The 12,245-nt window shown below is 38.2% G+C and overlaps 18 non-coding genes across 18 annotated transcripts; all 18 read right to left on the bottom strand.

Moving 5' to 3' along the window:
• Nucleotides 1-249: 249 nt before the first annotated feature.
• On the bottom strand, nucleotides 250-368 carry LOC147561665 (5S ribosomal RNA). Its single transcript, XR_015232683.1, has one exon. It is a non-coding gene; the product is annotated as a 5S ribosomal RNA (ribosomal RNA).
• A 563-nt stretch (nucleotides 369-931) lies between these two features.
• Nucleotides 932-1,050, bottom strand: LOC147561664 (5S ribosomal RNA). Its single transcript, XR_015232682.1, has one exon. It is a non-coding gene; the product is annotated as a 5S ribosomal RNA (ribosomal RNA).
• A 563-nt stretch (nucleotides 1,051-1,613) lies between these two features.
• On the bottom strand, nucleotides 1,614-1,732 carry LOC147561663 (5S ribosomal RNA). The gene has a single exon (XR_015232681.1). It is a non-coding gene; the product is annotated as a 5S ribosomal RNA (ribosomal RNA).
• A 564-nt stretch (nucleotides 1,733-2,296) lies between these two features.
• On the bottom strand, nucleotides 2,297-2,415 carry LOC147561662 (5S ribosomal RNA). Its single transcript, XR_015232680.1, has one exon. It is a non-coding gene; the product is annotated as a 5S ribosomal RNA (ribosomal RNA).
• A 564-nt stretch (nucleotides 2,416-2,979) lies between these two features.
• LOC147561661 (5S ribosomal RNA) lies at nucleotides 2,980-3,098 on the bottom strand. The gene has a single exon (XR_015232679.1). It is a non-coding gene; the product is annotated as a 5S ribosomal RNA (ribosomal RNA).
• A 563-nt stretch (nucleotides 3,099-3,661) lies between these two features.
• LOC147561660 (5S ribosomal RNA) lies at nucleotides 3,662-3,780 on the bottom strand. The gene has a single exon (XR_015232678.1). It is a non-coding gene; the product is annotated as a 5S ribosomal RNA (ribosomal RNA).
• A 562-nt stretch (nucleotides 3,781-4,342) lies between these two features.
• On the bottom strand, nucleotides 4,343-4,461 carry LOC147561659 (5S ribosomal RNA). The gene has a single exon (XR_015232677.1). It is a non-coding gene; the product is annotated as a 5S ribosomal RNA (ribosomal RNA).
• Nucleotides 4,462-5,024: 563 nt separating this feature from the next.
• Nucleotides 5,025-5,143, bottom strand: LOC147561658 (5S ribosomal RNA). The gene has a single exon (XR_015232676.1). It is a non-coding gene; the product is annotated as a 5S ribosomal RNA (ribosomal RNA).
• Nucleotides 5,144-5,706: 563 nt separating this feature from the next.
• LOC147561657 (5S ribosomal RNA) lies at nucleotides 5,707-5,825 on the bottom strand. The gene has a single exon (XR_015232675.1). It is a non-coding gene; the product is annotated as a 5S ribosomal RNA (ribosomal RNA).
• Nucleotides 5,826-6,388: 563 nt separating this feature from the next.
• Nucleotides 6,389-6,507, bottom strand: LOC147561656 (5S ribosomal RNA). Its single transcript, XR_015232673.1, has one exon. It is a non-coding gene; the product is annotated as a 5S ribosomal RNA (ribosomal RNA).
• A 563-nt stretch (nucleotides 6,508-7,070) lies between these two features.
• Nucleotides 7,071-7,189, bottom strand: LOC147561655 (5S ribosomal RNA). The gene has a single exon (XR_015232672.1). It is a non-coding gene; the product is annotated as a 5S ribosomal RNA (ribosomal RNA).
• A 562-nt stretch (nucleotides 7,190-7,751) lies between these two features.
• LOC147561654 (5S ribosomal RNA) lies at nucleotides 7,752-7,870 on the bottom strand. The gene has a single exon (XR_015232671.1). It is a non-coding gene; the product is annotated as a 5S ribosomal RNA (ribosomal RNA).
• Nucleotides 7,871-8,433: 563 nt separating this feature from the next.
• On the bottom strand, nucleotides 8,434-8,552 carry LOC147561653 (5S ribosomal RNA). The gene has a single exon (XR_015232670.1). It is a non-coding gene; the product is annotated as a 5S ribosomal RNA (ribosomal RNA).
• Nucleotides 8,553-9,115: 563 nt separating this feature from the next.
• LOC147561652 (5S ribosomal RNA) lies at nucleotides 9,116-9,234 on the bottom strand. Its single transcript, XR_015232669.1, has one exon. It is a non-coding gene; the product is annotated as a 5S ribosomal RNA (ribosomal RNA).
• A 563-nt stretch (nucleotides 9,235-9,797) lies between these two features.
• Nucleotides 9,798-9,916, bottom strand: LOC147561651 (5S ribosomal RNA). Its single transcript, XR_015232668.1, has one exon. It is a non-coding gene; the product is annotated as a 5S ribosomal RNA (ribosomal RNA).
• Nucleotides 9,917-10,479: 563 nt separating this feature from the next.
• On the bottom strand, nucleotides 10,480-10,598 carry LOC147561650 (5S ribosomal RNA). The gene has a single exon (XR_015232667.1). It is a non-coding gene; the product is annotated as a 5S ribosomal RNA (ribosomal RNA).
• Nucleotides 10,599-11,161: 563 nt separating this feature from the next.
• On the bottom strand, nucleotides 11,162-11,280 carry LOC147561649 (5S ribosomal RNA). Its single transcript, XR_015232666.1, has one exon. It is a non-coding gene; the product is annotated as a 5S ribosomal RNA (ribosomal RNA).
• Nucleotides 11,281-11,843: 563 nt separating this feature from the next.
• Nucleotides 11,844-11,962, bottom strand: LOC147561648 (5S ribosomal RNA). Its single transcript, XR_015232665.1, has one exon. It is a non-coding gene; the product is annotated as a 5S ribosomal RNA (ribosomal RNA).
• Between the last annotated feature and the right edge of the window lie 283 nt (nucleotides 11,963-12,245).

The raw sequence follows: 12,245 nt of genomic DNA, 5'->3' as shown, positions 1-12,245 counted from the left end.
TAGTAATAAATATTTCCGGACATATTTTTATGTCTCCAAATCGCTGTCATCGGTTTATAATACGTACGACGAGTTATTCCAGTTTTAAATTACTCGAGTTACACAAAATTCTGAAAAATAGACGGATGACACTGAAAACAACGTTTTTTTGGCAAATCCGACGGTCCTAACCCGCCTTTGGCAGGTTATTTTCTTCCCCTCTTCTCCGTCTCTCCGACGAAACGAGAAAAAAAAAAAAAAGTTGAAAAAGGGATGCAACACGAGGACTTCCCAGGAGGTCACCCATCCTAGTACTACTCTCGCCCAAGCACGCTTAACTTCGGAGTTCTGATGGGATCCGGTGGATTAGTGCTGGTATGATCGCATCCGTTAGTATTTTACAATGGGTACTACTTGTTCTCGTCGTGGACTCCTATTTCTCCCCGCTCGTGCCTTTTCAAGCACTCTATAGTGACACGACGTAAAAACATTTACACCCTCCGTCCGATTATGTTTGACTTTTTAGCAGATCCAACTTATTGACCATTTTTATTTATTGTTCTCTCACTAAAAGATTTTTCCTAAATTACCCATATTAAATTTGGAGTATTCAAATAAATAATATGTTGGAAGTAGTGTGGAAATAACTGAAACTTTTTATTCTTATTAAAAGTAAAGGGTAGATTGGGAAATGCTAATGAAATTAGTAATAAATATTTCCGGACATATTTTTATGTCTCCAAATCGCTGTCATCGGTTTATAATACGTACGACGAGTTATTCCAGTTTTAAATTACTCGAGTTACACAACATTCTGAAAAATAGACGGATGACACTGAAAACAACGTTTTTTTGGCAAATCCGACGGTCCTAACCCGCCTTTGGCAGGTTATTTTCTTCCCCTCTTCTCCGTCTCTCCGACGAAACGAGAAAAAAAAAAAAAGTAGAAAAAGGGATGCAACACGAGGACTTCCCAGGAGGTCACCCATCCTAGTACTACTCTCGCCCAAGCACGCTTAACTTCGGAGTTCTGATGGGATCCGGTGGATTAGTGCTGGTATGATCGCATCCGTTAGTATTTTACAATGGGTACTACTTGTTCTCGTCGTGGACTCCTATTTCTCCCCGCTCGTGCCTTTTCAAGCACTCTATAGTGACACGACGTAAAAACATTTACACCCTCCGTCCGATTATGTTTGACTTTTTAGCAGATCCAACTTATTGACCATTTTTATTTATTGTTCTCTCACTAAAAGATTTTTCCTAAATTACCCATATTAAATTTGGAGTATTCAAATAAATAATATGTTGGAAGTAGTGTGGAAATAACTGAAACTTTTTATTCTTATTAAAAGTAAAGGGTAGATTGGGAAATGCTAATGAAATTAGTAATAAATATTTCCGGACATATTTTTATGTCTCCAAATCGCTGTCATCGGTTTATAATACGTACGACGAGTTATTCCAGTTTTAAATTACTCGAGTTACACAAAATTCTGAAAAATAGACGGATGACACTGAAAACAACGTTTTTTTGGCAAATCCGACGGTCCTAACCCGCCTTTGGCAGGTTATTTTCTTCCCCTCTTCTCCGTCTCTCCGACGAAACGAGAAAAAAAAAAAAAGTAGAAAAAGGGATGCAACACGAGGACTTCCCAGGAGGTCACCCATCCTAGTACTACTCTCGCCCAAGCACGCTTAACTTCGGAGTTCTGATGGGATCCGGTGGATTAGTGCTGGTATGATCGCATCCGTTAGTATTTTACAATGGGTACTACTTGTTCTCGTCGTGGACTCCTATTTCTCCCCGCTCGTGCCTTTTCAAGCACTCTATAGTGACACGACGTAAAAACATTTACACCCTCCGTCCGATTATGTTTGACTTTTTAGCAGATCCAACTTATTGACCATTTTTATTTATTGTTCTCTCACTAAAAGATTTTTCCTAAATTACCCATATTAAATTTGGAGTATTCAAATAAATAATATGTTGGAAGTAGTGTGGAAATAACTGAAACTTTTTATTCTTATTAAAAGTAAAGGGTAGATTGGGAAATGCTAATGAAATTAGTAATAAATATTTCCGGACATATTTTTATGTCTCCAAATCGCTGTCATCGGTTTATAATACGTACGACGAGTTATTCCAGTTTTAAATTACTCGAGTTACACAAAATTCTGAAAAATAGACGGATGACACTGAAAACAACGTTTTTTTGGCAAATCCGACGGTCCTAACCCGCCTTTGGCAGGTTATTTTCTTCCCCTCTTCTCCGTCTCTCCGACGAAACGAGAAAAAAAAAAAAAAGTAGAAAAAGGGATGCAACACGAGGACTTCCCAGGAGGTCACCCATCCTAGTACTACTCTCGCCCAAGCACGCTTAACTTCGGAGTTCTGATGGGATCCGGTGGATTAGTGCTGGTATGATCGCATCCGTTAGTATTTTACAATGGGTACTACTTGTTCTCGTCGTGGACTCCTATTTCTCCCCGCTCGTGCCTTTTCAAGCACTCTATAGTGACACGACGTAAAAACATTTACACCCTCCGTCCGATTATGTTTGACTTTTTAGCAGATCCAACTTATTGACCATTTTTATTTATTGTTCTCTCACTAAAAGATTTTTCCTAAATTACCCATATTAAATTTGGAGTATTCAAATAAATAATATGTTGGAAGTAGTGTGGAAATAACTGAAACTTTTTATTCTTATTAAAAGTAAAGGGTAGATTGGGAAATGCTAATGAAATTAGTAATAAATATTTCCGGACATATTTTTATGTCTCCAAATCGCTGTCATCGGTTTATAATACGTACGACGAGTTATTCCAGTTTTAAATTACTCGAGTTACACAAAATTCTGAAAAATAGACGGATGACACTGAAAACAACGTTTTTTTGGCAAATCCGACGGTCCTAACCCGCCTTTGGCAGGTTATTTTCTTCCCCTCTTCTCCGTCTCTCCGACGAAACGAGAAAAAAAAAAAAAAGTAGAAAAAGGGATGCAACACGAGGACTTCCCAGGAGGTCACCCATCCTAGTACTACTCTCGCCCAAGCACGCTTAACTTCGGAGTTCTGATGGGATCCGGTGGATTAGTGCTGGTATGATCGCATCCGTTAGTATTTTACAATGGGTACTACTTGTTCTCGTCGTGGACTCCTATTTCTCCCCGCTCGTGCCTTTTCAAGCACTCTATAGTGACACGACGTAAAAACATTTACACCCTCCGTCCGATTATGTTTGACTTTTTAGCAGATCCAACTTATTGACCATTTTTATTTATTGTTCTCTCACTAAAAGATTTTTCCTAAATTACCCATATTAAATTTGGAGTATTCAAATAAATAATATGTTGGAAGTAGTGGGGAAATAACTGAAACTTTTTATTCTTATTAAAAGTAAAGGGTAGATTGGGAAATGCTAATGAAATTAGTAATAAATATTTCCGGACATATTTTTATGTCTCCAAATCGCTGTCATCGGTTTATAATACGTACGACGAGTTATTCCAGTTTTAAATTACTCGAGTTACACAAAATTCTGAAAAATAGACGGATGACACTGAAAACAACGTTTTTTTGGCAAATCCGACGGTCCTAACCCGCCTTTGGCAGGTTATTTTCTTCCCCTCTTCTCCGTCTCTCCGACGAAACGAGAAAAAAAAAAAAAGTAGAAAAAGGGATGCAACACGAGGACTTCCCAGGAGGTCACCCATCCTAGTACTACTCTCGCCCAAGCACGCTTAACTTCGGAGTTCTGATGGGATCCGGTGGATTAGTGCTGGTATGATCGCATCCGTTAGTATTTTACAATGGGTACTACTTGTTCTCGTCGTGGACTCCTATTTCTCCCCGCTCGTGCCTTTTCAAGCACTCTATAGTGACACGACGTAAAAACATTTACACCCTCCGTCCGATTATGTTTGACTTTTTAGCAGATCCAACTTATTGACCATTTTTATTTATTGTTCTCTCACTAAAAGATTTTTCCTAAATTACCCATATTAAATTTGGAGTATTCAAATAAATAATATGTTGGAAGTAGTGTGGAAATAACTGAAACTTTTTATTCTTATTAAAAGTAAAGGGTAGATTGGGAAATGCTAATGAAATTAGTAATAAATATTTCCGGACATATTTTTATGTCTCCAAATCGCTGTCATCGGTTTATAATACGTACGACGAGTTATTCCAGTTTTAAATTACTCGAGTTACACAAAATTCTGAAAAATAGACGGATGACACTGAAAACAACGTTTTTTTGGCAAATCCGACGGTCCTAACCCGCCTTTGGCAGGTTATTTTCTTCCCCTCTTCTCCGTCTCTCCGACGAAACGAGAAAAAAAAAAAAGTAGAAAAAGGGATGCAACACGAGGACTTCCCAGGAGGTCACCCATCCTAGTACTACTCTCGCCCAAGCACGCTTAACTTCGGAGTTCTGATGGGATCCGGTGGATTAGTGCTGGTATGATCGCATCCGTTAGTATTTTACAATGGGTACTACTTGTTCTCGTCGTGGACTCCTATTTCTCCCCGCTCGTGCCTTTTCAAGCACTCTATAGTGACACGACGTAAAAACATTTACACCCTCCGTCCGATTATGTTTGACTTTTTAGCAGATCCAACTTATTGACCATTTTTATTTATTGTTCTCTCACTAAAAGATTTTTCCTAAATTACCCATATTAAATTTGGAGTATTCAAATAAATAATATGTTGGAAGTAGTGGGGAAATAACTGAAACTTTTTATTCTTATTAAAAGTAAAGGGTAGATTGGGAAATGCTAATGAAATTAGTAATAAATATTTCCGGACATATTTTTATGTCTCCAAATCGCTGTCATCGGTTTATAATACGTACGACGAGTTATTCCAGTTTTAAATTACTCGAGTTACACAAAATTCTGAAAAATAGACGGATGACACTGAAAACAACGTTTTTTTGGCAAATCCGACGGTCCTAACCCGCCTTTGGCAGGTTATTTTCTTCCCCTCTTCTCCGTCTCTCCGACGAAACGAGAAAAAAAAAAAAAGTAGAAAAAGGGATGCAACACGAGGACTTCCCAGGAGGTCACCCATCCTAGTACTACTCTCGCCCAAGCACGCTTAACTTCGGAGTTCTGATGGGATCCGGTGGATTAGTGCTGGTATGATCGCATCCGTTAGTATTTTACAATGGGTACTACTTGTTCTCGTCGTGGACTCCTATTTCTCCCCGCTCGTGCCTTTTCAAGCACTCTATAGTGACACGACGTAAAAACATTTACACCCTCCGTCCGATTATGTTTGACTTTTTAGCAGATCCAACTTATTGACCATTTTTATTTATTGTTCTCTCACTAAAAGATTTTTCCTAAATTACCCATATTAAATTTGGAGTATTCAAATAAATAATATGTTGGAAGTAGTGTGGAAATAACTGAAACTTTTTATTCTTATTAAAAGTAAAGGGTAGATTGGGAAATGCTAATGAAATTAGTAATAAATATTTCCGGACATATTTTTATGTCTCCAAATCGCTGTCATCGGTTTATAATACGTACGACGAGTTATTCCAGTTTTAAATTACTCGAGTTACACAAAATTCTGAAAAATAGACGGATGACACTGAAAACAACGTTTTTTTGGCAAATCCGACGGTCCTAACCCGCCTTTGGCAGGTTATTTTCTTCCCCTCTTCTCCGTCTCTCCGACGAAACGAGAAAAAAAAAAAAAGTAGAAAAAGGGATGCAACACGAGGACTTCCCAGGAGGTCACCCATCCTAGTACTACTCTCGCCCAAGCACGCTTAACTTCGGAGTTCTGATGGGATCCGGTGGATTAGTGCTGGTATGATCGCATCCGTTAGTATTTTACAATGGGTACTACTTGTTCTCGTCGTGGACTCCTATTTCTCCCCGCTCGTGCCTTTTCAAGCACTCTATAGTGACACGACGTAAAAACATTTACACCCTCCGTCCGATTATGTTTGACTTTTTAGCAGATCCAACTTATTGACCATTTTTATTTATTGTTCTCTCACTAAAAGATTTTTCCTAAATTACCCATATTAAATTTGGAGTATTCAAATAAATAATATGTTGGAAGTAGTGTGGAAATAACTGAAACTTTTTATTCTTATTAAAAGTAAAGGGTAGATTGGGAAATGCTAATGAAATTAGTAATAAATATTTCCGGACATATTTTTATGTCTCCAAATCGCTGTCATCGGTTTATAATACGTACGACGAGTTATTCCAGTTTTAAATTACTCGAGTTACACAAAATTCTGAAAAATAGACGGATGACACTGAAAACAACGTTTTTTTGGCAAATCCGACGGTCCTAACCCGCCTTTGGCAGGTTATTTTCTTCCCCTCTTCTCCGTCTCTCCGACGAAACGAGAAAAAAAAAAAAAGTAGAAAAAGGGATGCAACACGAGGACTTCCCAGGAGGTCACCCATCCTAGTACTACTCTCGCCCAAGCACGCTTAACTTCGGAGTTCTGATGGGATCCGGTGGATTAGTGCTGGTATGATCGCATCCGTTAGTATTTTACAATGGGTACTACTTGTTCTCGTCGTGGACTCCTATTTCTCCCCGCTCGTGCCTTTTCAAGCACTCTATAGTGACACGACGTAAAAACATTTACACCCTCCGTCCGATTATGTTTGACTTTTTAGCAGATCCAACTTATTGACCATTTTTATTTATTGTTCTCTCACTAAAAGATTTTTCCTAAATTACCCATATTAAATTTGGAGTATTCAAATAAATAATATGTTGGAAGTAGTGTGGAAATAACTGAAACTTTTTATTCTTATTAAAAGTAAAGGGTAGATTGGGAAATGCTAATGAAATTAGTAATAAATATTTCCGGACATATTTTTATGTCTCCAAATCGCTGTCATCGGTTTATAATACGTACGACGAGTTATTCCAGTTTTAAATTACTCGAGTTACACAAAATTCTGAAAAATAGACGGATGACACTGAAAACAACGTTTTTTTGGCAAATCCGACGGTCCTAACCCGCCTTTGGCAGGTTATTTTCTTCCCCTCTTCTCCGTCTCTCCGACGAAACGAGAAAAAAAAAAAAAGTAGAAAAAGGGATGCAACACGAGGACTTCCCAGGAGGTCACCCATCCTAGTACTACTCTCGCCCAAGCACGCTTAACTTCGGAGTTCTGATGGGATCCGGTGGATTAGTGCTGGTATGATCGCATCCGTTAGTATTTTACAATGGGTACTACTTGTTCTCGTCGTGGACTCCTATTTCTCCCCGCTCGTGCCTTTTCAAGCACTCTATAGTGACACGACGTAAAAACATTTACACCCTCCGTCCGATTATGTTTGACTTTTTAGCAGATCCAACTTATTGACCATTTTTATTTATTGTTCTCTCACTAAAAGATTTTTCCTAAATTACCCATATTAAATTTGGAGTATTCAAATAAATAATATGTTGGAAGTAGTGTGGAAATAACTGAAACTTTTTATTCTTATTAAAAGTAAAGGGTAGATTGGGAAATGCTAATGAAATTAGTAATAAATATTTCCGGACATATTTTTATGTCTCCAAATCGCTGTCATCGGTTTATAATACGTACGACGAGTTATTCCAGTTTTAAATTACTCGAGTTACACAAAATTCTGAAAAATAGACGGATGACACTGAAAACAACGTTTTTTTGGCAAATCCGACGGTCCTAACCCGCCTTTGGCAGGTTATTTTCTTCCCCTCTTCTCCGTCTCTCCGACGAAACGAGAAAAAAAAAAAAGTAGAAAAAGGGATGCAACACGAGGACTTCCCAGGAGGTCACCCATCCTAGTACTACTCTCGCCCAAGCACGCTTAACTTCGGAGTTCTGATGGGATCCGGTGGATTAGTGCTGGTATGATCGCATCCGTTAGTATTTTACAATGGGTACTACTTGTTCTCGTCGTGGACTCCTATTTCTCCCCGCTCGTGCCTTTTCAAGCACTCTATAGTGACACGACGTAAAAACATTTACACCCTCCGTCCGATTATGTTTGACTTTTTAGCAGATCCAACTTATTGACCATTTTTATTTATTGTTCTCTCACTAAAAGATTTTTCCTAAATTACCCATATTAAATTTGGAGTATTCAAATAAATAATATGTTGGAAGTAGTGGGGAAATAACTGAAACTTTTTATTCTTATTAAAAGTAAAGGGTAGATTGGGAAATGCTAATGAAATTAGTAATAAATATTTCCGGACATATTTTTATGTCTCCAAATCGCTGTCATCGGTTTATAATACGTACGACGAGTTATTCCAGTTTTAAATTACTCGAGTTACACAAAATTCTGAAAAATAGACGGATGACACTGAAAACAACGTTTTTTTGGCAAATCCGACGGTCCTAACCCGCCTTTGGCAGGTTATTTTCTTCCCCTCTTCTCCGTCTCTCCGACGAAACGAGAAAAAAAAAAAAAGTAGAAAAAGGGATGCAACACGAGGACTTCCCAGGAGGTCACCCATCCTAGTACTACTCTCGCCCAAGCACGCTTAACTTCGGAGTTCTGATGGGATCCGGTGGATTAGTGCTGGTATGATCGCATCCGTTAGTATTTTACAATGGGTACTACTTGTTCTCGTCGTGGACTCCTATTTCTCCCCGCTCGTGCCTTTTCAAGCACTCTATAGTGACACGACGTAAAAACATTTACACCCTCCGTCCGATTATGTTTGACTTTTTAGCAGATCCAACTTATTGACCATTTTTATTTATTGTTCTCTCACTAAAAGATTTTTCCTAAATTACCCATATTAAATTTGGAGTATTCAAATAAATAATATGTTGGAAGTAGTGTGGAAATAACTGAAACTTTTTATTCTTATTAAAAGTAAAGGGTAGATTGGGAAATGCTAATGAAATTAGTAATAAATATTTCCGGACATATTTTTATGTCTCCAAATCGCTGTCATCGGTTTATAATACGTACGACGAGTTATTCCAGTTTTAAATTACTCGAGTTACACAAAATTCTGAAAAATAGACGGATGACACTGAAAACAACGTTTTTTTGGCAAATCCGACGGTCCTAACCCGCCTTTGGCAGGTTATTTTCTTCCCCTCTTCTCCGTCTCTCCGACGAAACGAGAAAAAAAAAAAAAGTAGAAAAAGGGATGCAACACGAGGACTTCCCAGGAGGTCACCCATCCTAGTACTACTCTCGCCCAAGCACGCTTAACTTCGGAGTTCTGATGGGATCCGGTGGATTAGTGCTGGTATGATCGCATCCGTTAGTATTTTACAATGGGTACTACTTGTTCTCGTCGTGGACTCCTATTTCTCCCCGCTCGTGCCTTTTCAAGCACTCTATAGTGACACGACGTAAAAACATTTACACCCTCCGTCCGATTATGTTTGACTTTTTAGCAGATCCAACTTATTGACCATTTTTATTTATTGTTCTCTCACTAAAAGATTTTTCCTAAATTACCCATATTAAATTTGGAGTATTCAAATAAATAATATGTTGGAAGTAGTGTGGAAATAACTGAAACTTTTTATTCTTATTAAAAGTAAAGGGTAGATTGGGAAATGCTAATGAAATTAGTAATAAATATTTCCGGACATATTTTTATGTCTCCAAATCGCTGTCATCGGTTTATAATACGTACGACGAGTTATTCCAGTTTTAAATTACTCGAGTTACACAAAATTCTGAAAAATAGACGGATGACACTGAAAACAACGTTTTTTTGGCAAATCCGACGGTCCTAACCCGCCTTTGGCAGGTTATTTTCTTCCCCTCTTCTCCGTCTCTCCGACGAAACGAGAAAAAAAAAAAAAGTAGAAAAAGGGATGCAACACGAGGACTTCCCAGGAGGTCACCCATCCTAGTACTACTCTCGCCCAAGCACGCTTAACTTCGGAGTTCTGATGGGATCCGGTGGATTAGTGCTGGTATGATCGCATCCGTTAGTATTTTACAATGGGTACTACTTGTTCTCGTCGTGGACTCCTATTTCTCCCCGCTCGTGCCTTTTCAAGCACTCTATAGTGACACGACGTAAAAACATTTACACCCTCCGTCCGATTATGTTTGACTTTTTAGCAGATCCAACTTATTGACCATTTTTATTTATTGTTCTCTCACTAAAAGATTTTTCCTAAATTACCCATATTAAATTTGGAGTATTCAAATAAATAATATGTTGGAAGTAGTGGGGAAATAACTGAAACTTTTTATTCTTATTAAAAGTAAAGGGTAGATTGGGAAATGCTAATGAAATTAGTAATAAATATTTCCGGACATATTTTTATGTCTCCAAATCGCTGTCATCGGTTTATAATACGTACGACGAGTTATTCCAGTTTTAAATTACTCGAGTTACACAAAATTCTGAAAAATAGACGGATGACACTGAAAACAACGTTTTTTTGGCAAATCCGACGGTCCTAACCCGCCTTTGGCAGGTTATTTTCTTCCCCTCTTCTCCGTCTCTCCGACGAAACGAGAAAAAAAAAAAAAGTAGAAAAAGGGATGCAACACGAGGACTTCCCAGGAGGTCACCCATCCTAGTACTACTCTCGCCCAAGCACGCTTAACTTCGGAGTTCTGATGGGATCCGGTGGATTAGTGCTGGTATGATCGCATCCGTTAGTATTTTACAATGGGTACTACTTGTTCTCGTCGTGGACTCCTATTTCTCCCCGCTCGTGCCTTTTCAAGCACTCTATAGTGACACGACGTAAAAACATTTACACCCTCCGTCCGATTATGTTTGACTTTTTAGCAGATCCAACTTATTGACCATTTTTATTTATTGTTCTCTCACTAAAAGATTTTTCCTAAATTACCCATATTAAATTTGGAGTATTCAAATAAATAATATGTTGGAAGTAGTGGGGAAATAACTGAAACTTTTTATTCTTATTAAAAGTAAAGGGTAGATTGGGAAATGCTAATGAAATTAGTAATAAATATTTCCGGACATATTTTTATGTCTCCAAATCGCTGTCATCGGTTTATAATACGTACGACGAGTTATTCCAGTTTTAAATTACTCGAGTTACACAAAATTCTGAAAAATAGACGGATGACACTGAAAACAACGTTTTTTTGGCAAATCCGACGGTCCTAACCCGCCTTTGGCAGGTTATTTTCTTCCCCTCTTCTCCGTCTCTCCGACGAAACGAGAAAAAAAAAAAAAGTAGAAAAAGGGATGCAACACGAGGACTTCCCAGGAGGTCACCCATCCTAGTACTACTCTCGCCCAAGCACGCTTAACTTCGGAGTTCTGATGGGATCCGGTGGATTAGTGCTGGTATGATCGCATCCGTTAGTATTTTACAATGGGTACTACTTGTTCTCGTCGTGGACTCCTATTTCTCCCCGCTCGTGCCTTTTCAAGCACTCTATAGTGACACGACGTAAAAACATTTACACCCTCCGTCCGATTATGTTTGACTTTTTAGCAGATCCAACTTATTGACCATTTTTATTTATTGTTCTCTCACTAAAAGATTTTTCCTAAATTACCCATATTAAATTTGGAGTATTCAAATAAATAATATGTTGGAAGTAGTGTGGAAATAACTGAAACTTTTTATTCTTATTAAAAGTAAAGGGTAGATTGGGAAATGCTAATGAAATTAGTAATAAATATTTCCGGACATATTTTTATGTCTCCAAATCGCTGTCATCGGTTTATAATACGTACGACGAGTTATTCCAGTTTTAAATTACTCGAGTTACACAAAATTCTGAAAAATAGACGGATGACACTGAAAACAACGTTTTTTTGGCAAATCCGACGGTCCTAACCCGCCTTTGGCAGGTTATTTTCTTCCCCTCTTCTCCGTCTCTCCGACGAAACGAGAAAAAAAAAAAAAGTAGAAAAAGGGATGCAACACGAGGACTTCCCAGGAGGTCACCCATCCTAGTACTACTCTCGCCCAAGCACGCTTAACTTCGGAGTTCTGATGGGATCCGGTGGATTAGTGCTGGTATGATCGCATCCGTTAGTATTTTACAATGGGTACTACTTGTTCTCGTCGTGGACTCCTATTTCTCCCCGCTCGTGCCTTTTCAAGCACTCTATAGTGACACGACGTAAAAACATTTACACCCTCCGTCCGATTATGTTTGACTTTTTAGCAGATCCAACTTATTGACCATTTTTATTTATTGTTCTCTCACTAAAAGATTTTTCCTAAATTACCCATATTAAATTTGGAGTATTCAAATAAATAATATGTTGGAAGTAGTGTGGAAATAACTGAAACTTTTTATTCTTATTAAAA

Source organism: Eschscholzia californica, unplaced genomic scaffold, assembly GCF_041429995.1.
Source record: "Eschscholzia californica isolate CP2 unplaced genomic scaffold, dmEscCali1.0.p SCAF_15, whole genome shotgun sequence".
NCBI classification, from domain to species: Eukaryota; Viridiplantae; Streptophyta; class Magnoliopsida; order Ranunculales; family Papaveraceae; genus Eschscholzia; species Eschscholzia californica.
The sequence above is the reverse complement of the archived record's forward strand: the minus strand, read 5'-3'. Positions and strand labels throughout refer to the sequence as shown.